General features: G+C 40.6%; 1 pseudogene; it reads right to left on the reverse strand.

Annotated features, from left to right (window-relative positions):
- Positions 1-25,497, reverse strand: part of LOC148435843 (kelch domain-containing protein 7B-like) — a 57,509-nt pseudogene that overhangs the window by 23,624 nt on the left and 8,388 nt on the right.

Below are 25,497 nucleotides of genomic sequence, written 5' to 3' on the forward strand. Positions count from 1 at the left end.
CCAATCTCTAAATGGATAAGTTCATGGCTCCACAGCCCACCCCCAAGGCAAATCGAGCCAGGGGTAGTAGCAAACGTACAGATCAACCTACAGTGTATGTGTACAACTATGTGTATGTGGCATGGAAAACATGCCACATACACATAGTTCCGAACCCGCTACTACCCATAACACAATGGGCCCGGTTCCTGCTCCTCTCTCATATGCAGAGATAGTTAGAGCCATTAAAGAAACAGTGGAACCACTACTGCAAAACCAAGCGGATAAATTCATGGGGGCACTGGCGGATATTAAGACGCAAATGTCTTCTGTCTCACAACAAGTGCGTGAAAATGAAAACAGGATCGGAGTCAACTTTCATGAAATTTCGGAACTAAAACAACAAGTTGCTACCATGTCGACCACTCAACAACAATTACTATCCAAGGTAGACGATCTGGAAAATAGGTCCAGACGCAACAACCTGCGACTTCTGGGTCTTAAGGAAACGATTAAAGGCAACGATCTCACTAAATTTCTTCAAACCGATCTCCCTGAGCTACTCGGCATCTCGGCTGAACTGAATAATTTTGAGATAGAACGAGCACATAGATTAGGTCCTTTTCGCGATTCTAACATCTCACGACCTAGAGCTGTTATCTTCAAGTGCTTACATTTTCGTCACAAGGATCTGATATGGTCAACTGCTCGACAGAAGGGCCCTCTTCAGTGGGATGGCCAACGTATCCTCTTGTTCCAGGACTACTCCGCGGAGGTTGCCAGAGCACGCAGAAATATGTCCCCTGTCTGCTCTCAGCTCATCCAATCAGGGACTCGCTTCGCGCTCTTATTCCCAGCTAGACTTCGCATTTTCTCATCTCAAGGCCCTAAAGATTTCACAGAAGTTGCTGATGCCCAAGCTTTCCTTAATGAAGTAAAAGAGTCCTCGGACCCCTCCACGATGGATCATAATGATTGATTACGGGAAGATGTCCCATACCCATTTTGATGCCTTTACCAGGTTTTACCCTTTTCTTCAAAAATATGTTTATAATCTGATTTAGGATTATAATTACATATATACTTGTGACGTTGCTTTATAGTTATTATTAATACTATTGTCTTTTTTTTTTCTTTTCAATAGGCTGAGATCAATGACTATAGTTTTGGTTATATGTTTGCATTTGATTCGCAATCTCTGCATATAAGCGTCTATCTTTATTTTCTTTTTATGTCTATGTCCATTTGTTTATTTGTTTCTTTATACTGTATGAATCACGAAGCTCATGCCCTTCATAGCTTATTTATGACTTATACTAGAGCCGACATTCATATTATTATGAACCTACCTAGCACCAACCGGTATTATGGGGAGTATATTAACATTTATACTACACTTTTTTACTATTTGCATTACCTAATTTCCACACCTTGTGATGCATTCCCACCTTAGGTTTTGCACCTGGAATGTCAGGGGGATTCACTCACCAGTGAAAAGAAAGCGAATATTGACATATCTTAATAAGCTTAAATCCGATATCACTTATTTACAGGAGACCCATTTAACTCCCACAGAACACGCCAAGCTAAACACACTGCACCACCAGGTATTGGCGTCATCATCATTTGGTTCTAAGTCACGTGGAGTGGTAATCCTAATATGCAAGGGTATTCAATTCGATATTCATTCCTCTGATGTAGACCAAGAAGGCCGATACATTCTTATGGATGTCACGCTAGACGGCACTAGATATTGTTTGTGTAATGTCTATGGTCCCAATATATATGATAAATCTTTTTTCCTAGGATTGATTAACAAATTATATTCTTTTGCAGATTCTAAGATTATATTAGGGGGTGATTTCAATCTGGTCGCTTCCCCAACCTTAGATAGGAAAACTTTCTCTCATTCCTCCCCCAAACAACCAAAAATAGGTTTAAATTATATAGCCAAAGAATTGAATTTATTAGATGTGTGGAGAATGAGACTCCCCACTGATCTGGAATACACGTACTACTCAGCCACTCATAACGCCTTTTCTAGGCTTGATTATTTTTACTTATCTAACTCAATATCCCCAATGATTATCGATACATCGATTGAAACTATAGCTATTTCGGATCATGCGCCGGTGTGGGTGGATGTACAGGGGAAATTCCTTTTGGGTTCATACTCCCAATGGCGATTTCCGGCAAAATTAGCCTCATCCCTTAAATTTAAGTCAATGCTAGAGTCTGCTTGGGCCAATTACGAAATGAACAACCAAATACATAAAGATAACCCAGGTTTATATTGGCAAACTGCTAAGGCGGTGATTAGGGGGGAAATTATCTCCTTTATGACAAAATATAAGGCTGAACAAGACGCCACTTATAGATCTGCACAGATGGCCTTAACATCCGCATTTCAAGCTCTAAGAGCTTCACCCTCACCGGTGACTAGAGCCGCATATGGTGAGTGCAAGTTACACTTTGATAAAATCCTCACTCAAATGGATGATAAATATGTATACTCAGGTAAATTACATTTCATTCGATACGGCAACAAACCTAGCCGACTCCTATCAAACATGCTGAGAGGTACCAAGCCACATAATAATATTGCAGCTCTCAAAGATGAAAGCTCTGCCATACAATACAATGGCAAAGATATCGCGAATATCTTTTTCCGTTACTACCAAAACCTCTATTCCCAAGACCCAATAGATATCACTAAAAAGGAGGCTTTTTGGGAATCACACACCCTGCCACAGATTTCATCTGCACAGGCTGATATATTGATTGGCAAAATTACACATGAAGAGGTAGATCAGGCTGTTAAATCTCTCAAGACGTTCAAGGCCCCAGGCCCAGATGGTCTGAGTGGGGAGTTTTTCAAAATATTACGTCCCCAAATCACAGAGACTTTAACTAATGTATTTAACTCCATAATGGATAGTAAAATAATCCCTCACTATTTTAATTCGGCCATTATAAAAGTTCTGCCGAAGTCAGGCAGAGACCCCCTTTTGCCTTCATCATATAGACCCATTTCTCTACTTAACGTAGACTATAAATTATTGACAAAAATTTTAGCAGAGCGGTTGAAGTTGATTCTCCCGTCTATCATACACCCGGACCAAACCGGGTTTATTTGTGGCAGAAATTCTGTCACAAACATTAGGAAAGTCCTTACGGTGCTGCAGTCTCTGCATATGGGCGAGACGGGTGATTCCCGGTTCTTGTTGTCTTTAGACGCAGAAAAAGCGTTTGATCTGGTAACCTGGGATCACCTGTTTGAATCTCTGCGTCGGTTTGGTATGCCCGCCCTTTTTGTTGAGATCATACGATCCTTATATACTTCTCCCCTTACTCAGATTCTCACTAATAGATATTTGTCACCTGTATTCTGTACACAGAGAGGGACGAGACAGGGTTGCCCGCTTTCTCCACTTTTGTTTGCAATTGCGCTAGAGCCATTGGCGATAGCAATAAGACAGGAAACGGAGGTAAAGGGTATTACTATCAGAAACCAAACATGTAAATTGTCTTTATTTGCAGACGATATGATGCTTTTTATATCTGATCCCCTACGATCCATCCCTACACTTCTGGATCTAATTACCACATTTGGATCATTTGCAGGTTATCGCATCAATGTGAGTAAATCTGAGTTGCTCCCTATTGATGCAGCTACTTTTTTAGCTACACATCCCCACATAGCCTCTCTTTTCACAATTGCAACACATAAATTAAAATACTTAGGTATATTTATACCAGCTCAATTATCCTCTCTATATGCTTTTAATTTCTCTCCATTGCTAAATAGATTAAACTCCCAACTCCAGAATTGGAAAGATCTTAAACTCTCTCTACTCGGACGAGTAACTGTAATAAAGAGTGTGGTGTTCCCGAAACTAGCTTATCTTTTACAAACTTTACCCATTACTTTAACAAGAGCGGATGTACTGAAGTTTACGCAGATCTTTTTTAAATTCATTTGGCAGTACAAGAAACCCAGAATGCCGCGTTCCCGAGCTTACCTACTGAAAAAAAATGGAGGGCTGAGCATCCCAAGCATCTCTGCATTTGCAAAAGCTGCCATATTCCGATATATAACTGATTGGTTATTACATACCGATCACTATACTAATCCTGACTTGGAGGAAGCATTATTTCACCCATATGCCCCAGCAGCCTTGTTACACACCCCTAAAATACACATTCCTAAGATATTTTGTTCTAATATTTTATTCTGGGACACTTACACTACGTGGTTGAAGGTCAATACACATTTGGGGAAAAATCCTTTTTCATCCCCGTACATCCCCTTATGGGGTAATCCCTGTTTTCCCCCCTCACTTGACATTCCTCTTTTTAAAATGTGGAATCAAAAGGGAATCATGTCCATCAAAGATGTATTTGATCCGGGTGGCAATTTGCTCTCCTTTGTACAATTACAGGATAAATATGACATCCCTCGTACACAATTTTTTATGTTTCTACAAGTACGTCATTTCATTCAATCCTTAGATAATCCTTTATGGATCTCAGTTAACACAGATACAATGGGTCGCATTCTACTCTTATGTCGCTCAACCAAATTCAGAATAGCTCATTTATATAAATACCTGATTGAAATTCCTATACATGCTTGGGCACCAGTTGTGGAAGCTTGGCACACAGAGATACCCGAATTATGTGACTTGGAGCCATTTGTTGCGAATCTGGATCGTGTTTTACCCTGTCTTAAGTCAGCGAGACTTCAAGAAATTCATCTTAGAATTTTAAATCGTACATATATGTCCCCGGCCCAACTGAGACATTTTGTGCCACTGGAGGAGGGAAATTGTGTGAAATGTGACTGCTCTAATGCCTCTCTCTCGCATAACCTCTGGTACTGCAGAAAGATCCATAGATTTTGGAATAAAATTTTGTGTTATCTAAATAATACAATACATCTTAAATTGTCCAAAAATGCGGCAGCTCTTATTTTCGCAGAATTTTCAATATGGGAGTCTGAGTCCTCCTTGGGCCCATGGAAACCTGCTCTGAGAGTCATGGTTACAGTAGCTAAACAACTTATCCTTAATTACTGGATCTCAAAATCAGCACCTACATTAACGGAATGGAAAACTGCGCTGCTGGAGGTAATTTATGCGGAGAGACGTATGGCTATCTTTAACATCGAAAGAGGGGTACGGATTTTTTCCAAAAAATGGGAACCATACATACAATGTTTACCGGTCCAGATTCGGAATAACATATGGAAAGTCTTTGATCACACGGAATGGTTTATGCTAAGAAATATCACTTAAAATGCCCCTATTGTTGCTATTTATATGTAGCTCTCTGTGAATCCCCCCAGACAAGGTATCTCTCACCTTTTGTCAGTGATTCCCCCTCTATTTCACCTTTCTTTATTCTTCTGTTTCTTTTATCATTTATTCTAACTCTCCCCCTTTTTCTAATATAATTCTGCATTGATGTAGATTATATTGACGCAACGATTGACTGATATACCGAAGTTGATGTGATAATTGGTTAACTCAAAATTCAATTGCTGCTTACACTGGCTCTATAAGTTGCATAGTTTGAGTGACATTGATTGTATATTTACTTGCATTTCTATACGGTGTACTATATCGATTTTTTTTTATACAGTATTTGTAATTTTGTAAATTTCTACATTATATTATATTCAAGTACTTTGTTTCTTTGTACTTTGACATAATTTCAATCTATATTTGTACTATTTTCCAAAAAAGTTTGAAAAGATTAACAGTAGTTTGTATATTGTTTGTTCCAAGAAACAGACTAGTCGTTTATCAGATAATTTTATTTTATTTAATTCTTGGATTGTGCAATGTATAATTGTTTTATTGCTGTTCAATAAAAAGATATTTAAAAAAAAAAAAAAAAGATCTAGTTCTAATTTGCACCTATTTCCCTTAAGGTGCGTACACACTAGGCGATCAGGAAAGACAGTACGATTACGACATCGTAATCGTACAGTCGTTCCTGATCCCCTGTAGTGTCTGCACTGAATGATCAGTCGTTCAGTGCAGACACTGTCCATCATTCCTGAACATGCCAATCTGTCGTTATCGTCAGATTGTGCTGCATGTACAGGCGATGGACAATGTCGGAAACGACCAGCGGGAGTGCGCATCGCTGGTCATTTCCGACATAAAAGTGCACGATTTCTGCACGATTACTGGGCGATTGCACGATTACGATGTCGTAATCGTGCAGTCGCTCAGTAATATCGCCCAGTGTGTACCCACCATTACAAAGGTCCAAGAGGAGAAACAAGTAATTTTCCAATATGTCAATCATCCTGTAGAGCAGACTGATTCAGGTAATTCTACCAAGAGAAGGGGTTACAAGACATTTATCTCCCATTGTTCAGATTGAAAAGAACTTTGTTAACGTTTGGACTTGTGTTGGACCTGCATGATAAAGTCGTCAGCAAAAAATATAGAAATGACTGCACTGGATATTGTTTTAAGGATGCATATCAACATTTTCCAGTTGCAAGATTCACAAAAATGTTGACATCCGCTTTAGCTGTCTTCCATTTGTGGTATCAATATCACAGAAAGATTTTCAAATATTCTTTTGACCTTGATCGCTCATATTAAAGAAAACTATAATACATTTTTATTTAGATGATTGTTGCCTCAAACAAGTTTGTCTGGCAATCAATACCTAGAAAAGCTAACACTAGCACAGTATATCTTGTTCCGTACCAACAAGGGTCCATATTGATTCCAGTCTACAAAGTGCAAACCATGTAAGAGAAGGTGTGGTATATTAAGTCACAAATCCCTACTAGCTAAAGACTCATTTGTCCTGCTTGGGAACCCAGTGGTCCGGGATTTCGATGGGCCAGGTGGCATTCTTTCACAATGATATTGATATTTATCTAAAAATTTGGATACACAAGAATGTAAAGGAAAGTTTTCAATGGTGGATGAAAGGGACCAAGTGGTGAGTTAATATTAGCCATTGGATTACATCCATTAGATAGTAGTGAGCTCAGAGCTTATTATGGCCATCCTAATGGTACAGTGGTTGGCATTGTTGCCTAACAGTGCCTGGGCAATGGGCACTATATGTGTGGAGTTTGTGTGTTTTCCACGTTTGCCTGGGTTCCAGCATAGCTGGGATTTTTAACTGATGTGCAAATGTTAATTTCCACATGATTTAAGTAACATATTGCTTGCTGAATAGACCCCTTTCTTTCATACTAACCTTACTTTAACCCCACCACTCCTTGAATGTTACCCATATCCTTCTGCTGCCTTCTCTCTATCTCCATCTTTCCTAGCTTGTCTCTACCCCCCCTCTCCCCCACACACACTTTCCAATGCCTGAGGTTCCATATGCTGAACTCTGCTCTCTGGAACTGAGCAGCTCCTGAGAGTGTGGAGTTTGGATAGGACTGTCTCCGCTGCTGGGATATCCTCTAGGACTACTTCTTTGTGAGTGGCTATTACTACTACATACCTGCTTGCCTCCTGGGTGCTCAACCTAAGTAGATCAGACTGACCTTTGCCATCAGGACCCTGGCTTTACTGTCCAAAGGTTGCTTTGTGATTTTTTTTTTTATGCCAAATTACTTTTATTTTTGTTGTGTGCTATCCCCCATAGGGACCCTGATTTTTGATTTTTCACCTTAATATAATTTCACTGATGTAACCTGTAAAGCCACCTAGTAATTGTGGTGGGTTGGGCACAGGATCATGGCGGTTGTGATGCCGATGTTCAGAATACCGACAGTCACAATCCCGAAGCATGGAGGTAAGTACCCTAACCCACCTTTCCCGTAGCCTAACCCTAATCTTAACCTCCTCTACTGCAACCTAACCCTAATCCTCCGCCCCTGCAGCCTAACCCTAACCCACCTCGCAGTAGAACTCTAACCGTCCCCCAGTGCCTAATCCCTAAACCTAACCTTAGCGTCAGAATGTCAGCAGTCAGAATTATGAAGCCAGGATTCTGACTGCTGTCAGGATTCAGATGCCAGTATTCTGACTGCTGGGATGCCGACTATGTCCTGTTTTGGTGTATACTGGCACTTCTCTTTCAGCTGTGCGTGCCGAATTACCCTTTGCCATATATCTGTCCTGCCTATTAATGTTCATTATTCATTGTGATTTTACTGTTGAGGCACCAGTACATGTTTTTTGTTGTACTATATTTGCTTAATTTTTTATTCATATTTACATAAACCACTGCCCCCGTATTACTTCATTTACATCCATATAAAAGTAGAGGGTACTTTTGACATTTAGGAGTCGATTTACTAAAAATTGATTTTGATCTAAAATTAAATCTATGTTGTGTTTCTGGGGCTAAATCACACATTTACTAACACTTTAAAAAAAAAAAAAAATGTCTCTTAGTAAATATGTGATTTAACCACAGAAACACATCGATTTAGATCGATTTAACATCGACTAAAATCGACCTTTAGTAAATATACCCCAGAGGGTACATTTAATAAAGCTTCTAAAATAGACAAGTGGAGGTTTTGCCTATAGCAACCAATCAGATTCTATCATTTTCAAGGATGCCATAGAAAATGATAGCTAGTTTGGTTGGGCAACAACACCAGTTTAAATTTTTAGACGCTTCAGTAAGACTATGGGGCCCATTTATCATTCAATATTTGAGGTAAAATCCCCGAAAACACACGTTTTTGGGGGTTTACCTCAAATGCTAAGTATCCCCCGGATGTATGAAGGAAGGACCGCAGCATACCTGCTGCGATCCCTCCGATGCCGTTGGTTTCTATGGGGGATGCGATTCTGCCAAATTCTGCCAAATGTACCAATATCCAGAATGCGAAGCATTCTCGATATTGGCTCCACCAGCTAACGCCATCTGAAGATAGCGTTAGCCGCTGTAGTCTATAGGCACTTACCGCATATAAGCCAGCGGAGGGATCTCCCAGATCCCTCTGCCGGCAATGGGCGCTGCTCATGTGCAGTCCGCATGACTGTGCATGCGCAGCAGCCCCGAATGCACTCCGGTCACATCGGAGCCCGTCATCCTGCATGTCCTGGTTAATACATCCGGCCGCTATGATCGCATTTTGCAGTGCGATCATGGGCGGTACTGCACTGATAAATGGGCCCGTATACCATAAACAGCATTTGTGTGTTTTTCTTATACCTGGCTAGGCTGGGCTGGTTACCTGCCTCTATTTCTTCTACTTGCTATATATACCTTTTTACTCTTATGTACATTAATTATCCTGTTGCTTTGTAGTGTGTATTACGTTCTCAAGTAGCTCTATCAGTTTTATCTGCTGTATCCTATCACATAACCATTAGTGTCACAGTTTACACCTTTTTGTTTTATGTTACACTAACGGTGCGCTCTGTGATTTATACTTTGTTTTGGTGGATGTGCTATGGACAAATACAGGGTGTTTCACTCGCTATTGGCCCCAAAGTTTTACTTATAACTTTTAAAGTAGTTGACATAACTTAATGAAATGTGACACAGACATCCCTTGGTCTATGAGAAACATGATGAAGTCATAGCAAGTGTTGAAAGTGTTCACCATTATCATCCAGGCCAGCTGTTCACCACCCTAGTCAATTGAGAAAGCAGAAGTGAAACGCGCATCTTGGTGACTGGGGGTCCCGCTGTGCACGAGTGGGACTAAATTGGTACATGGAACCGCTAACCTTCAGAAATATAGGCTGATCCATGCACACTAACTTCCAATAGGAGGTATTTTTTCTGTTTTCAGTGCTGCTGACACTGGGGAATTTTACAAGTTGAGACCTTGCAATGTCAGGGGCAACAAGGTCCACTTGAATGAGCTCAAATGTATGTTGAGCGCTAATAATCTTTTTTCAATTCTCAACACAGGCACACGCCGCTCACCTGCCATCAATGCATTTGCAAATGACAGGCAGCAGCGTTTGTGACTGATCAGGTGGAGTATACTTCTCCCTATCTAATAATGAACTGTTTTAGTGACTCTCCATTTTGCCTATTCTAAGTACTCTAGTTGCATGTGGCTGGATTGTGGGTTCCTGCTCTCAGTGATTAATCAGGTTCCCCATCCAGCACACTGCAAAAGCAGATACTGTACTTCCTTATTCATGTCCCACAGCACAGGGAGACACGCTCACAGGTTGATCACTGTGTATGCATACAATCTGCAGCAGCTGTTCAATCTGTAACAAGTGGGGTATAACTATATTATTTCTTCCTAGCTGATACTCTGAGGAACTATGGTTTTTCCCAGATACAGTAAATACATTATGGTCTCTCTCTGAGTATGTAGGAGGCTTCTGTAGAGGCAATGACAATAGAGTTCTAACTATTACTGCATAGTGTATATTTTCCAGTGCTTAGATATAATACATTGTATCTTATCGTTTCAATTTACTAAAGAGCATACAAAGATCCATTGTAATGTATTGAAGAATCTGGTTATGGGACTATCCATTACTTTGTGGAAGTGGCCAGGACTGAAGTTTATGTGCTGTGAAGTATCTTAAGAGTTTTTTTAAAATAATCTCTTTGGAAGAAATGAAAGGATTTAAAGATGATTAGAGATAATCCGCGTATGCTTATGATTATGAAATATTTTCACATGTATTGAATACAAATAATTGTAATATTTTCACCATGTACGGATATGGTTATAATAATGCATTATGCTCCACCTAAAAATGTCAGTATTTCCATATTTTTAGAGTGATTTTTGATTATTTGAACAAGACATATATCTGTAGGTAGTTTATGTTTGTATGTTTTTTTTTGTATGTGGTTTTTACTAATGACATAAATTTCAAATATTCTTGAATAAAAGTTATGTATTAATTTAACTAACTAATGAAGTGTGCCCCCAAAAAAGAGAGTTTTCCTTTCTTCCTTTCTCCAGTCTCAATTTCCCGCCTATTATCCACTCGATCTCACCTGAGCTGGAGACCTGGAAAAATCTTCCATAATCTTACATTAAATTACATTTCCCCGTCTAATGTATTTGATTCAGATTTACCTTTGTTTATGTCACCCAAAGATGTCCAATATCTGAATTTCCTTTTCCAAAAATGTATATGGCAGGGAAAAAGAACCTGTATAGGTCTGCTGATACTGCAACAATCTAAACAAACTGAGGTATTGGGTTCCCTAATATTCTGTGGTTTCTCATGATGCTATTCTCAGGTATATTATGAACTGGTAATACTGTATAATTTGGAATTAAATTCAACTTCATTGTTAGATAGGGAGTTTCTCTAAGCGAGTGGGGAGGGGGGGGGGGGCTTTCTGCATCTTCATGACCAGGAGATCTCAGTCTCACTCGGATTAATTAATTGCCATGGACAACTAAAAAGTTATGGCATCTGCTCAGACTCAAATATGGCCTAAATGCCCATAAGTCTTTGTGCCTCCCATTCACAGCTAATCCTGATTTTCAAGAGGGGCAGGCTTCTAATCCATTTAATTTGTGGAGGTTTGAGTGATCGCTAAATATTGGTTGCCTTGTGAATAAAGTATCCAAACGGTCTCTCGCATTCCAGGAGGCCACTGATAAATATGGAGTTCTGGCTGCATATCCTGTAGTGTTTCTCTTAGCCCAACACTATGTTAATGCCACGGTTAGTAATCTTTCCTTTGCGGACTGTCAAAATCTAGTGGACTACATGTATCAGCGACAGCCTCTGAATAAAAGAGCATATCCCTTGCTTATAACCATTTTCAAGTTAATTTGACTCTTTGGATTTCAAAATTACCAGGCCTATGAACAGATGATCTACTAGCAGGCCTGGCCAACCTGTGGCTCTCCAGCTGTTGTGAAATGGCAAGTCTCAGCATACCCTGCCATCAATCAGCTGGTGAAGCATGCTGGGACTTGCAGTCTGACAACAGCTGGAGAGCCACAGGTTGGCCAGGCCTGTACTAGAGGCAGATGCTATATCTTGCAGACTTTTGTCCTCTAAACTATATATGGAAATGTTCCTGAACATACTCCATAGAGCCTGTCTTTCTCCACATAGATGTTTTCTTATAGGAAAAACAAACTCGCACAATTGTTTTAAATGTGAGGAACCTTATGCTGATTTATTGAATTGCCTTTGGCATTGCCCTTTAGAATGCAGGTTTTGGTTGCAGGTTAAGGCTCAATCAGAGACCCGTTTTGTTACTTACCTACCTTTTACACCTGAGTGGGCACTTTTCAGTATTCTTTGACAAAATGGGAGACTGACTAGGGGCAGTATTACTGGCCATTAGTGCAGCAGCCTGCAAGTCTATTTGGCAAATATGGTACATCAGGACTGCCCTTCTATGTCCCTCTTCCAGCAAAACTTTTTTACCTCTTTAGAATAAAGTGGGTGGATGTTACTCTAGAGATGGAAAGAAAAACTGAGACTTCTAATACCAACTGGTACCTATTGCATATTGTGGCAGGTGATCCACTTATCGCAGTGTGAGTGCGATAAGTGGAATTAGACTGGTAGAACACGCCAGGAACATTAAAAAAGGATTGAGTACACATAATGTTTCCTTACATTTTCAGCAGAAACATCAGTGCAATATCACAGAACTTAGGGCCTGATTCAGACCCACTCGCGAGCGCCTGTCCGCTCGCAAGTGGGTCGATGTTGTGCACTGCGCATGCGCACGACGGCGGGAGCTCCGTCGTGCGCATGCACCAGACGCGACGAGCGAAGGACTTTCCTTCGCTCGTTGTGTCTGATCAAAGGGGGCGTGCTGTCGATGTTGATTGACAGCACGCCCCCTTTGGTGGACGTGCCGGGGGCGTGCCTCCCTGACGGGGGCGTTCCCAAGGGAATGCCTACCGTCAGATGCCGGCCCACTGACATCACTAGTGATGTCAGTGGGAGTGATTTTGGCTCTGATAGAGCCAAAATCACTCCGGGCCTTGCGGTTGAAAACCTCAACCGCAGGCTCCGGCTCGCAGTTCTGATGGTCGCGATGGTCAAGACCATCGCGGCCATCAAACTGCACGCTTGTATAGGCTGTGGGTGGTGACCCACAGCTATACGAGCGTCCAGGAGGACGCTCCATAATTATGGAGGGCGGACCTCATTCAGAACGTGCGCTCTGCTCAGAGCATACGGCTCTGAATGAGGGCCTTAGATCCTTCTGTGGTATTAAGGTTATCCATCCTAATTGGAGGAAAAATAATATGGAAGAACGTCTTGCACAAATGGAAATGAAAAAAATCTATATGTTAAAAACACTAGCCCCGAGAGGACTTAATATAGATTTCGAGACAAAATGGTTTCTGTAAGAACGTAGAAGCCGTGTACACATATATATATATTTTTTATTGTTATATGGTTTTTATGGGTTATGTTTATTCTCTAATGGTGTTTACTTTCCCCTTTTTACATGTACAACGGAGGATATTTTATTTGGTACTATGGAAAAGTACTAATTCAGAATGTTTGGAATATATACTACCCCACGGTGATGCGATGTTAAGGATCTGGCTGCATATCTCCAGAACTCTATATATCAATCTACGAATGGAGTGGACCTTCGTGATATTTCACATATGTGAATATAACTATTGTGGAACTAAATAAGCGAGCCCATGGGGAGGAATTCCTTTGAAACCAACTTCCGGGTTTGTGGGTCAGATTCCGGATGTGGACGTGAGACGCATCGTATAGAGATTTCCGGAAGTATGCGTGACCGCTTCTAATCACATGGTTTATGTGTTAGAGGGGGCGGATGGAGCGCCTGATCGTTTTCACTTCCGGGTGTGGTAGTCGACTACTCCGGAAGTATTGGCTCATATATATGGGCTTTAGGACTTATGGGGGAAGTATTACGGAGGGGTATTACCTTATAAGGACTTCCGCTGTGCAGACTGGAAGAAGCGGTGTGGCAATAAGCAGGAGCCACAGTCTTTTTCCTATGGTGGGTGGTGGATTACATTCCAGGATTTTGTTGACGCTGAATTGATGCATATTATCCTTTTTTTATATCCTTTTTTATGTTATTTTGGATACTCTATGGGAGATTATCATGTCTATGAATTTTGAAGTAAGGTTATATCCTGTAAGGGACTTCAGATGGTAATAGGAGGTTTCACAATGTGGTCTATTGAGGGTTTTTTGCGATTTTTAGTATAATTGGTTAATTGTCTTTTAATTTAGAGGAGGGGTATATTAAGCCCTTCCTGGGTTACAGCTCCACATCCTGAGGAAGGACAATCAGTCCGAAACGCGTAGATAGTGGAGTAAGCAGCAGGAATTGGACAACAGGCGGTATTATACCATCTCTTTTTGGATATTTCTCTAAATGGTTTTTTCTTCCACGTGTCATCCAGTTGGATTACCTTCTCTGATTATGCCCGAGTCATCAGAAAGGTTTTAAAACCATATTGTGAATATCCTATTGCCACCTATAGTTCCAATACTGCTATATGTGCTTTTTTTTGTGATGTGACTATTTTTTACTTTTTATGGTTCCGATTTGGAATAAAGAATTGTTTTAAGAAAATAGATAAATTTTTTCATCAATTGGATATATAAGGGGAGTCGTAACAAGAAACCTTTATACGTATGAACCAAGGTGGATTTATGGTGAGTGTCTGTTGATAGACCCCTAAGAAGTGTGATGTGTTGAAAGAAAAAGGAGGTGTTAAAGAAACCTTTCAGTGAATGGTATTAGAGTGCCAGTGGTGAGTTCTATCCAGAATACGGTTCCGTGTCTTGAAATGAAACAGTGGTGAAGACATTCTGTGAGACGAAGATGGATACCTTGTAGACCTCTCCATACAGACTGCGCTAGTGACACTATCTTGTTGTTTTGAAATTGTATATTTAGTTTTTGGGTATACCTTAGATAGGACACAGCAGCGGTCTGTGGTCGTGAGTTACTTCTTTTTTGTTCTTTGGAATAGTGTTCTCTTTTAGTTTGGGGGTGGGGATGTGATCTATTTATGTTTATTTTATTTTTTTATTTAATATCTTCATTCTGCAAACGAGCTTGTGGCCTGATTCAGAGATGGACGGTATTGCACAGCCACACAGAAGCAGCTGTGTTATACCAGCCAATAAAATGTAAATGCAGCAGGAGGTATCTGGAGGAAATAGACACCATCGATCGCAATGGTTGCCCTTTGACCAGGCTGCGTAAGCTGAAATTTGCCTCCACCAATGCAGACCCTGGCCTCGTTCTTCCTGGAAAATGGTGGTGACATGCCTCCATTTCCTGGAGCGGTGGCCAGTAACGTCCCCCAAATTCCGCAGCCTGTCAGTCAGGCTTCGGATGGGAGACACTGTGAGCGGGCTCTCAGATTGAGTGTTACACATATGTGGTACACATTCTGCGCATGCTAAGTTCTCCAACAATCGGAGATGTGCGCTAACCAAATTAAAAACGTTGTCATTAATAGTGTAGTCTCGTATTTGCATAATGTTTTTTTAATACTTGTGTTTAGCTATTTACGGTGCACTGAACCCTTCTTTGCAACCTAACTTACCTGTTACAAACTCTTTTTTTGCACCATGTCTTTTAATTGATCTTCCTATGCCCTGCCGTTACATGTATTCTATTCCTACTAATGTGTTATGCATTATCTTCATGTACTAATAAATTGTTACATTGGTTCATGCTTGCCATGTATATTTCTGTTTGCATTGTTCTACCTTACTAATTTGTATGTTGTTGTATCACTTGTTGCTTTAATAAAAGAAAAGAAAATCTGAACTCTCAAATCACTTATTTGTTCTTGCAGCAAACCAATTTGGAGGAGTCTTTATAAAGAGAATATGCCTCTTACATTTTATCATGACCCAGGGTCTAATGGCCTGATTCAGAGCCGGTCGCTCTGACACAGCACTCGCTCTGAATCAGGGCCAATCTTTTTTTTTTTTTAGAACGGCCTCCTGGCCGCTCGCATAGCTGTGGGTGACCACCCACAGCTATAGCGAGCGGCCAGGAAGATGATCCATCGAGCTTCCGACAAGACCCTTGTGGTAGGGTCTCGTTGCCGCAAGCCCCAGAAATATTTCGGTTCTACCAGTGGGGCCGGCCCCAAACGGAGGCGTTCACATGGGAACGCCTCCGTTTGGGCAGCCACTTCCCCGGCCCACCCACCAAACGGGGGCGTGCTGTCACTCAACATCTACAGCATGCCCCCTTTGTTGTGAGACCCGGAGCGACGGAGTGCCCGTCACTATCCGGGTCTCGGGCATGCGCACGACAGAGCTGGCTCCGTCGTGCGCATGCGCACTGGCCCACCATCGCCCCGGTTGCGAGCGCACAGTGCTTGCGACTGGGTCTGAATCAGGCCCTAGGTTCAAAGGCATTTGGTTTACAGGTAATTTCACTTTGAGCAGTTTGAAAGATGCAGTCTTGGGATGATGGTTGAGTTTAAAAGTTTACGGTACTTTAGTCGCTGGACTTCAAGTTCAGAGGACCTATGAGTGACCATCTAGTCTGCATGCTAATTTATGATATATCCTGAATGTTGTACTTAACAAAAGTGGTTTTCACTCTATCCTTTTCTTTTGAAAATAATTAAATAAACATTGTAAAATTTAAATACCATGTAATTTAAACTTTGCCCACTAGAGGGCAGACCTGCCATTCTCTTTTTATTGAATTCTGTTAGCTACATTTGTACAAAACATTTCAAATCACTTAATAGGGGGTTGGGGTACCACATACAGCTAGTACAGGCTTTGGCATTGTGTGTAACTTAGGGGTCTATGTACTAATAATTGTGGTACTGTCGCAATTATTATGTATCTAGCTTCCCCGCTATGTACAAAGGAGAACTCGCAGGGACAGCGGTTGCAGTATATCTGTGAAAGACTTCTCCAGGGGAAGCTGACACTGTGCATGCGCACACCGTCAGCGTCTGGAGCCGCCTGGGCTGCAAGGGAGAGAGATCTCTCTCCTGACCCTGGAGCCTATATATGCTAAAGGGGCATACACACTAGATGATAAAACAGAATGATATGGACGATAATGTTATCGTTCATATCGTCCAGTGTGTATGCGCCAAACGACCAACAATGCGCGGTTCCGCGGGTTGTTAACGATGTTTGCTGTCGTGCAAACATGCAGGCCAATCTGACAATAACGTTAGAAAGTGCCTGTTCAGGGATGTGGCAGGATGATGTCACTGAATGATATCGTTAATGATATCGTTCAGTGTGTACACTCAATATCGTTTGTCCTGCACTATGGAAAGTTCAAGGGAAATCTTTCACCAGTATCTTTCACAACACACATCGTCTAGTGTGTATGAACCATTACAGTAGTTTACACCATCTGAGGATTATATAAACTACCTGAGCTAAACTCCGAAAAGCTTTGATTTTCGTAGTCCCCATTGATAATATAATTAGTACTTTGCCAGAGATTTCTGTGAAATCTCCTGCATTGTGCTTTTAGTCAGGGCCGTAGCTAGGGTAGTGCGGCCGGTGCCATCGCACAGGGCACCGCAGGGCAGGGGGCGATGTTTGGGCCTGTAAAATTTCTGTTTACTATCATTCTCACTTGTAGCTCCCTCTTATTTCGTCTCCAGCATTTCATGGCCTCCACTATCTCTTCCCTGGCCCTTCCCCATGAGGCCATTCCCCTTTTTTGGGTGCATTATGTCCCTTTGAAAAATTAGGGGGGCGCCAATGCTCTTTCTGACACAGGGCACCAAAAAGTCTAGTTACGGCTCTGCTTTTAGTACATATGAACTATACATAAAATTATGCAGAATCCATAGGCTACAACAGCACAATGGGTGGGAATATACCACAAATAGTTCATGACAAATAGACCCCACGGTCTTTCAGCAATTAGTTAAGGGTCTTTATTAAGGGTCCCATCAAACTCAAACATGCCCCATGAAGGCATTTCACCTTGTTACTATGGCCATGTCCCCTTGAGGCATTTTGCCTTGTTACTCTTGTTACATATACACAGCTCAAGTGCAGCTAGAAATAATGTGCTACAAATATGCGTAAAAAATATAATGCATTTAATCAAACACATAGAAAGTTACAGAAATCCACCATGCATTGTATATAAATATACAAAACAATGAGAATCTAACAAGTATTGCAATATCATCTTGAAAATCAGAGTTCTGCTGAATGAGGTATATAATAGGCTGGTACTTTCTGCTGAGAGAATCTGATACAGCAACACAACATTGGGTAAAAATTATAAGGATCCGTGCATACAGTATAATGTGCAGGTGATTGACAATGTAGATCAAAAGCAGCAATGCAAACCTTATTCCTTTGGCAGAAGTTCACAACATATTCTGTGTATCAGAGCAATGGGAGAGAATGATGATATGTCTGCACCCAGGCTGCCGTGAGATCCAGTTTGGCCTATGGGAGAAGCTGCAGCGTCTGGGCATGTGTGATACCCCAGAACTAATTTGCTCCATTTCCTGGGAGAGTCTGTAGCCATAATTAAAGAGGTGAGAATGCCCATCATTATATATATAGAGAGAGAGAGAGAGAGAGAGAGAGAGAGAGAGAGAGAGAGAGAGAGAGAGAGACAAAGAAATAGGTGGGTACGGCGCCAATAATAAAGGTGAACAGTGATATACAATTTAGTGTTTAAAATTGTAGCAAACTTAGCCTTAAAATATTATGGCGTCAGCTCTAAGTCAGTAATAAGATACTGGTAAAAGTATTGATAGCCAATGGATTTAAACTGAATTGACTAAATAGCGACTAGTTTGCTAAGTGGAGGTGTAATCTATTAACATTTACTACTGAATGTGTCAGGAGGTATATATAAACCATATGAGTAAAAAAGTGCACGTGCAATAAATAAATAAATAAATAAATAATATATATATATATATATATATATATATATATATATATATATATATATATATATAGAAAATAGAAACGGTCCGGCACTCCTGTTAATGATGTACATTAGCCCAGGTGCCCTCTGTAGAGATAATCCAAATCCTTGACAAAGGGGCTACGGGCCCCGAAACGTTGGACTTATGTCGTGATATTCTTTAAATACACCAGTTTGATTTTTTTCAAGACCCTGAATCCCCCCAGACAAGGTATCTCTCACCTTTTGTCAGTGATTCCCCCTCTATTTCACCTTTCTTTATTCTTCTGTTTCTTTTATCATTTATTCTAACTCTCCCCCTTTTTCTAATATAATTCTGCATTGATGTAGATTATATTGACGCAACGATTGACTGATATACCGAAGTTGATGTGATAATTGGTTAACTCAAAATTCAATTGCTGCTTACACTGGCTCTATAAGTTGCATAGTTTGAGTGACATTGATTGTATATTTACTTGCATTTCTATACGGTGTACTATATCGATTTTTTTTTATACAGTATTTGTAATTTTGTAAATTTCTACATTATATTATATTCAAGTACTTTGTTTCTTTGTACTTTGACATAATTTCAATCTATATTTGTACTATTTTCCAAAAAAGTTTGAAAAGATTAACAGTAGTTTGTATATTGTTTGTTCCAAGAAACAGACTAGTCGTTTATCAGATAATTTTATTTTATTTAATTCTTGGATTGTGCAATGTATAATTGTTTTATTGCTGTTCAATAAAAAGATATTTAAAAAAAAAAAAAAAAAAAAAGATCTAGTTCTAATTTGCACCTATTTCCCTTAAGGTGCGTACACACTAGGCGATCAGGAAAGACAGTACGATTACGACATCGTAATCGTACAGTCGTTCCTGATCCCCTGTAGTGTCTGCACTGAATGATCAGTCGTTCAGTGCAGACACTGTCCATCATTCCTGAACATGCCAATCTGTCGTTATCGTCAGATTGTGCTGCATGTACAGGCGATGGACAATGTCGGAAACGACCAGCGGGAGTGCGCATCGCTGGTCATTTCCGACATAAAAGTGCACGATTTCTGCACGATTACTGGGCGATTGCACGATTACGATGTCGTAATCGTGCAGTCGCTCAGTAATATCGCCCAGTGTGTACCCACCATTACAAAGGTCCAAGAGGAGAAACAAGTAATTTTCCAATATGTCAATCATCCTGTAGAGCAGACTGATTCAGGTAATTCTACCAAGAGAAGGGGTTACAAGACATTTATCTCCCATTGTTCAGATTGAAAAGAACTTTGTTAACGTTTGTTTGTGGTATCAATATCACAGAAAGATTTTAAAATATTCTTTTGACCTTGATCGCTCATATTAAAGAAAACTATAATACATTTTTATTTAGATGATTGTTGCCTCAAACAAGTTTGTCTGGCAATCAATACCTAGAAAAGCTAACACTAGCACAGTATATCTTGTTCCGTACCAACAAGGGTCCATATTGATTCCAGTCTACAAAGTGCAAACCATGTAAGAGAAGGTGTGGTATATTAAGTCACAAATCCCTTCTAGCTAAAGACTCATTTGTCCTGCTTGGGAACCCAGTGGTCCGGGATTTCGATGGGCCAGGTGGCATTCTTTCACAATGATATTGATATTTATCTAAAAATTTGGATACACAAGAATGTAAAGGAAAGTTTTCAATGGTGGATGAAAGGGACCAAGTGGTGAGTTAATATTAGCCATTGGATTACATCCATTAGATAGTAGTGAGCTCAGAGCTTATTATGGCCATCCTAATGGTACAGTGGTTGGCATTGTTGCCTAACAGTGCCTGGGCAATGGGCACTATATGTGTGGAGTTTGTGTGTTTTCCACGTTTGCCTGGGTTCCAGCATAGCTGGGATTTTTAACTGATGTGCAAATGTTAATTTCCACATGATTTAAGTAACATATTGCTTGCTGAATAGACCCCTTTCTTTCATACTAACCTTACTTTAACCCCACCACTCCTTGAATGTTACCCATATCCTTCTGCTGCCTTCTCTCTATCTCCATCTTTCCTAGCTTGTCTCTACCCCCCCTCTCCCCCACACACACTTTCCAATGCCTGAGGTTCCATATGCTGAACTCTGCTCTCTGGAACTGAGCAGCTCCTGAGAGTGTGGAGTTTGGATAGGACTGTCTCCGCTGCTGGGATATCCTCTAGGACTACTTCTTTGTGAGTGGCTATTACTACTACATACCTGCTTGCCTCCTGGGTGCTCAACCTAAGTAGATCAGACTGACCTTTGCCATCAGGACCCTGGCTTTACTGTCCAAAGGTTGCTTTGTGATTTTTTTTTTTATGCCAAATTACTTTTATTTTTGTTGTGTGCTATCCCCCATAGGGACCCTGATTTTTGATTTTTCACCTTAATATAATTTCACTGATGTAACCTGTAAAGCCACCTAGTAATTGTGGTGGGTTGGGCACAGGATCATGGCAGTTGTGATGCCGATGTTCAGAATACCGACAGTCACAATCCCGAAGCATGGAGGTAAGTACCCTAACCCACCTTTCCCGTAGCCTAACCCTAATCTTAACCTCCTCTACTGCAACCTAACCCTAATCCTCCGCCCCTGCAGCCTAACCCTAACCCACCTCGCAGTAGAACTCTAACCGTCCCCCAGTGCCTAATCCCTAAACCTAACCTTAGCGTCAGAATGTCAGCAGTCAGAATTATGAAGCCAGGATTCTGACTGCTGTCAGGATTCAGATGCCAGTATTCTGACTGCTGGGATGCCGACTATGTCCTGTTTTGGTGTATACCGGCACTTCTCTTTCAGCTGTGCGTGCCGAATTACCCTTTGCCATATATCTGTCCTGCCTATTAATGTTCATTATTCATTGTGATTTTACTGTTGAGGCACCAGTACATGTTTTTTGTTGTACTATATTTGCTTAATTTTTTATTCATATTTACATAAACCACTGCCCCCGTATTACTTCATTTACATCCATATAAAAGTAGAGGGTACTTTTGACATTTAGGAGTCGATTTACTAAAAATTGATTTTGATCTAAAATTAAATCTATGTTGTGTTTCTGGGGCTAAATCACACATTTACTAACACTTTAAAAAAAAAAAAAATGTCTCTTAGTAAATATGTGATTTAACCACAGAAACACATCGATTTAGATCGATTTAACATCGACTAAAATCGACCTTTAGTAAATATACCCCAGAGGGTACATTTAATAAAGCTTCTAAAATAGACAAGTGGAGGTTTTGCCTATAGCAACCAATCAGATTCTATCATTTTCAAGGATGCCATAGAAAATGATAGCTAGTTTGGTTGGGCAACAACACCAGTTTAAATTTTTAGACGCTTCAGTAAGACTATGGGGCCCATTTATCATTCAATATTTGAGGTAAAATCCCCGAAAACACACGTTTTTGGGGGTTTACCTCAAATGCTAAGTATCCCCCGGATGTATGAAGGAAGGACCGCAGCATACCTGCTGCGATCCCTCCGATGCCGTTGGTTTCTATGGGGGATGCGATTCTGCCAAATTCTGCCAAATGTACCAATATCCAGAATGCGAAGCATTCTCGATATTGGCTCCACCAGCTAACGCCATCTGAAGATAGCGTTAGCCGCTGTAGTCTATAGGCACTTACCGCATATAAGCCAGCGGAGGGATCTCCCAGATCCCTCTGCCGGCAATGGGCGCTGCTCATGTGCAGTCCGCATGACTGTGCATGCGCAGCAGCCCCGAATGCACTCCGGTCACATCGGAGCCCGTCATCCTGCATGTCCTGGTTAATACATCCGGCCGCTATGATCGCATTTTGCAGTGCGATCATGGGCGGTACTGCACTGATAAATGGGCCCGTATACCATAAACAGCATTTGTGTGTTTTTCTTATACCTGGCTAGGCTGGGCTGGTTACCTGCCTCTATTTCTTCTACTTGCTATATATACCTTTTTACTCTTATGTACATTAATTATCCTGTTGCTTTGTAGTGTGTATTACGTTCTCAAGTAGCTCTATCAGTTTTATCTGCTGTATCCTATCACATAACCATTAGTGTCACAGTTTACACCTTTTTGTTTTATGTTACACTAACGGTGCGCTCTGTGATTTATACTTTGTTTTGGTGGATGTGCTATGGACAAATACAGGGTGTTTCACTCGCTATTGGCCCCAAAGTTTTACTTATAACTTTTAAAGTAGTTGACATAACTTAATGAAATGTGACACAGACATCCCTTGGTCTATGAGAAACATGATGAAGTCATAGCAAGTGTTGAAAGTGTTCACCATTATCATCCAGGCCAGCTGTTCACCACCCTAGTCAATTGAGAAAGCAGAAGTGAAACGCGCATCTTGGTGACTGGGGGTCCCGCTGTGCACGAGTGGGACTAAATTGGTACATGGAACCGCTAACCTTCAGAAATATAGGCTGATCCATGCACACTAACTTCCAATAGGAGGTATTTTTTCTGTTTTCAGTGCTGCTGACACTGGGGAATTTTACAAGTTGAGACCTTGCAATGTCAGGGGCAACAAGGTCCACTTGAATGAGCTCAAATGTATGTTGAGCGCTAATAATCTTTTTTCAATTCTCAACACAGGCACACGCCGCTCACCTGCCATCAATGCATTTGCAAATGACAGGCAGCAGCGTTTGTGACTGATCAGGTGGAGTATACTTCTCCCTATCTAATAATGAACTGTTTTAGTGACTCTCCATTTTGCCTATTCTAAGTACTCTAGTTGCATGTGGCTGGATTGTGGGTTCCTGCTCTCAGTGATTAATCAGGTTCCCCATCCAGCACACTGCAAAAGCAGATACTGTACTTCCTTATTCATGTCCCACAGCACAGGGAGACACGCTCACAGGTTGATCACTGTGTATGCATACAATCTGCAGCAGCTGTTCAATCTGTAACAAGTGGGGTATAACTATATTATTTCTTCCTAGCTGATACTCTGAGGAACTATGGTTTTTCCCAGATACAGTAAATACATTATGGTCTCTCTCTGAGTATGTAGGAGGCTTCCGTAGAGGCAATGACAATAGAGTTCTAACTATTACTGCATAGTGTATATTTTCCAGTGCTTAGATATAATACATTGTATCTTATCGTTTCAATTTACTAAAGAGCATACAAAGATCCATTGTAATGTATTGAAGAATCTGGTTATGGGACTATCCATTACTTTGTGGAAGTGGCCAGGACTGAAGTTTATGTGCTGTGAAGTATCTTAAGAGTTTTTTTAAAATAATCTCTTTGGAAGAAATGAAAGGATTTAAAGATGATTAGAGATAATCCGCGTATGCTTATGATTATGAAATATTTTCACATGTATTGAATACAAATAATTGTAATATTTTCACCATGTACGGATATGGTTATAATAATGCATTATGCTCCACCTAAAAATGTCAGTATTTCCATATTTTTAGAGTGATTTTTGATTATTTGAACAAGACATATATCTGTAGGTAGTTTATGTTTGTATGTTTTTTTTTGTATGTGGTTTTTACTAATGACATAAATTTCAAATATTCTTGAATAAAAGTTATGTATTAATTTAACTAACTAATGAAGTGTGCCCCCCAAAAAGAGAGTTTTCCTTTCTTCCTTTCTCCAGTCTCAATTTCCCGCCTATTATCCACTCGATCTCACCTGAGCTGGAGACCTGGAAAAATCTTCCATAATCTTACATTAAATTACATTTCCCCGTCTAATGTATTTGATTCAGATTTACCTTTGTTTATGTCACCCAAAGATGTCCAATATCTGAATTTCCTTTTCCAAAAATGTATATGGCAGGGAAAAAGAACCTGTATAGGTCTGCTGATACTGCAACAATCTAAACAAACTGAGGTATTGGGTTCCCTAATATTCTGTGGTTTCTCATGATGCTATTCTCAGGTATATTATGAACTGGTAATACTGTATAATTTGGAATTAAATTCAACTTCATTGTTAGATAGGGAGTTTCTCTAAGCGAGTGGGGAGGGGGGGGGGGCTTTCTGCATCTTCATGACCAGGAGATCTCAGTCTCACTCGGATTAATTAATTGCCATGGACAACTAAAAAGTTATGGCATCTGTTCAGACTCAAATATGGCCTAAATGCCCATAAGTCTGTGTGCCTCCCATTCACAGCTAATCCTGATTTTCAAGAGGGGCAGGCTTCTAATCCATTTAATTTGTGGAGGTTTGAGTGATCGCTAAATATTGGTTGCCTTGTGAATAAAGTATCCAAACGGTCTCTCGCATTCCAGGAGGCCACTGATAAATATGGAGTTCTGGCTGCATATCCTGTAGTGTTTCTCTTAGCCCAACACTATGTTAATGCCACGGTTAGTAATCTTTTCTTTGCGGACTGTCAAAATCTAGTGGACTACATGTATCGGCGACAGCCTCTGAATAAAAGAGCATATCCCTTGCTTATAACCATTTTCAAGTTAATTTGACTCTTTGGATTTCAAAATTACCAGGCCTATGAACAGATGATCTACTAGCAGGCCTGGCCAACCTGTGGCTCTCCAGCTGTTGTGAAATGGCAAGTCTCAGCATACCCTGCCATCAATCAGCTGGTGAAGCATGCTGGGACTTGCAGTCTGACAACAGCTGGAGAGCCACAGGTTGGCCAGGCCTGTACTAGAGGCAGATGCTATATCTTGCAGACTTTTGTCCTCTAAACTATATATGGAAATG

Source organism: Taudactylus pleione, unplaced genomic scaffold, assembly GCF_031769625.1.
Source record: "Taudactylus pleione unplaced genomic scaffold, aTauple2 ptg001990l, whole genome shotgun sequence".
NCBI lineage: Eukaryota > Metazoa > Chordata > Amphibia > Anura > Myobatrachidae > Taudactylus > Taudactylus pleione.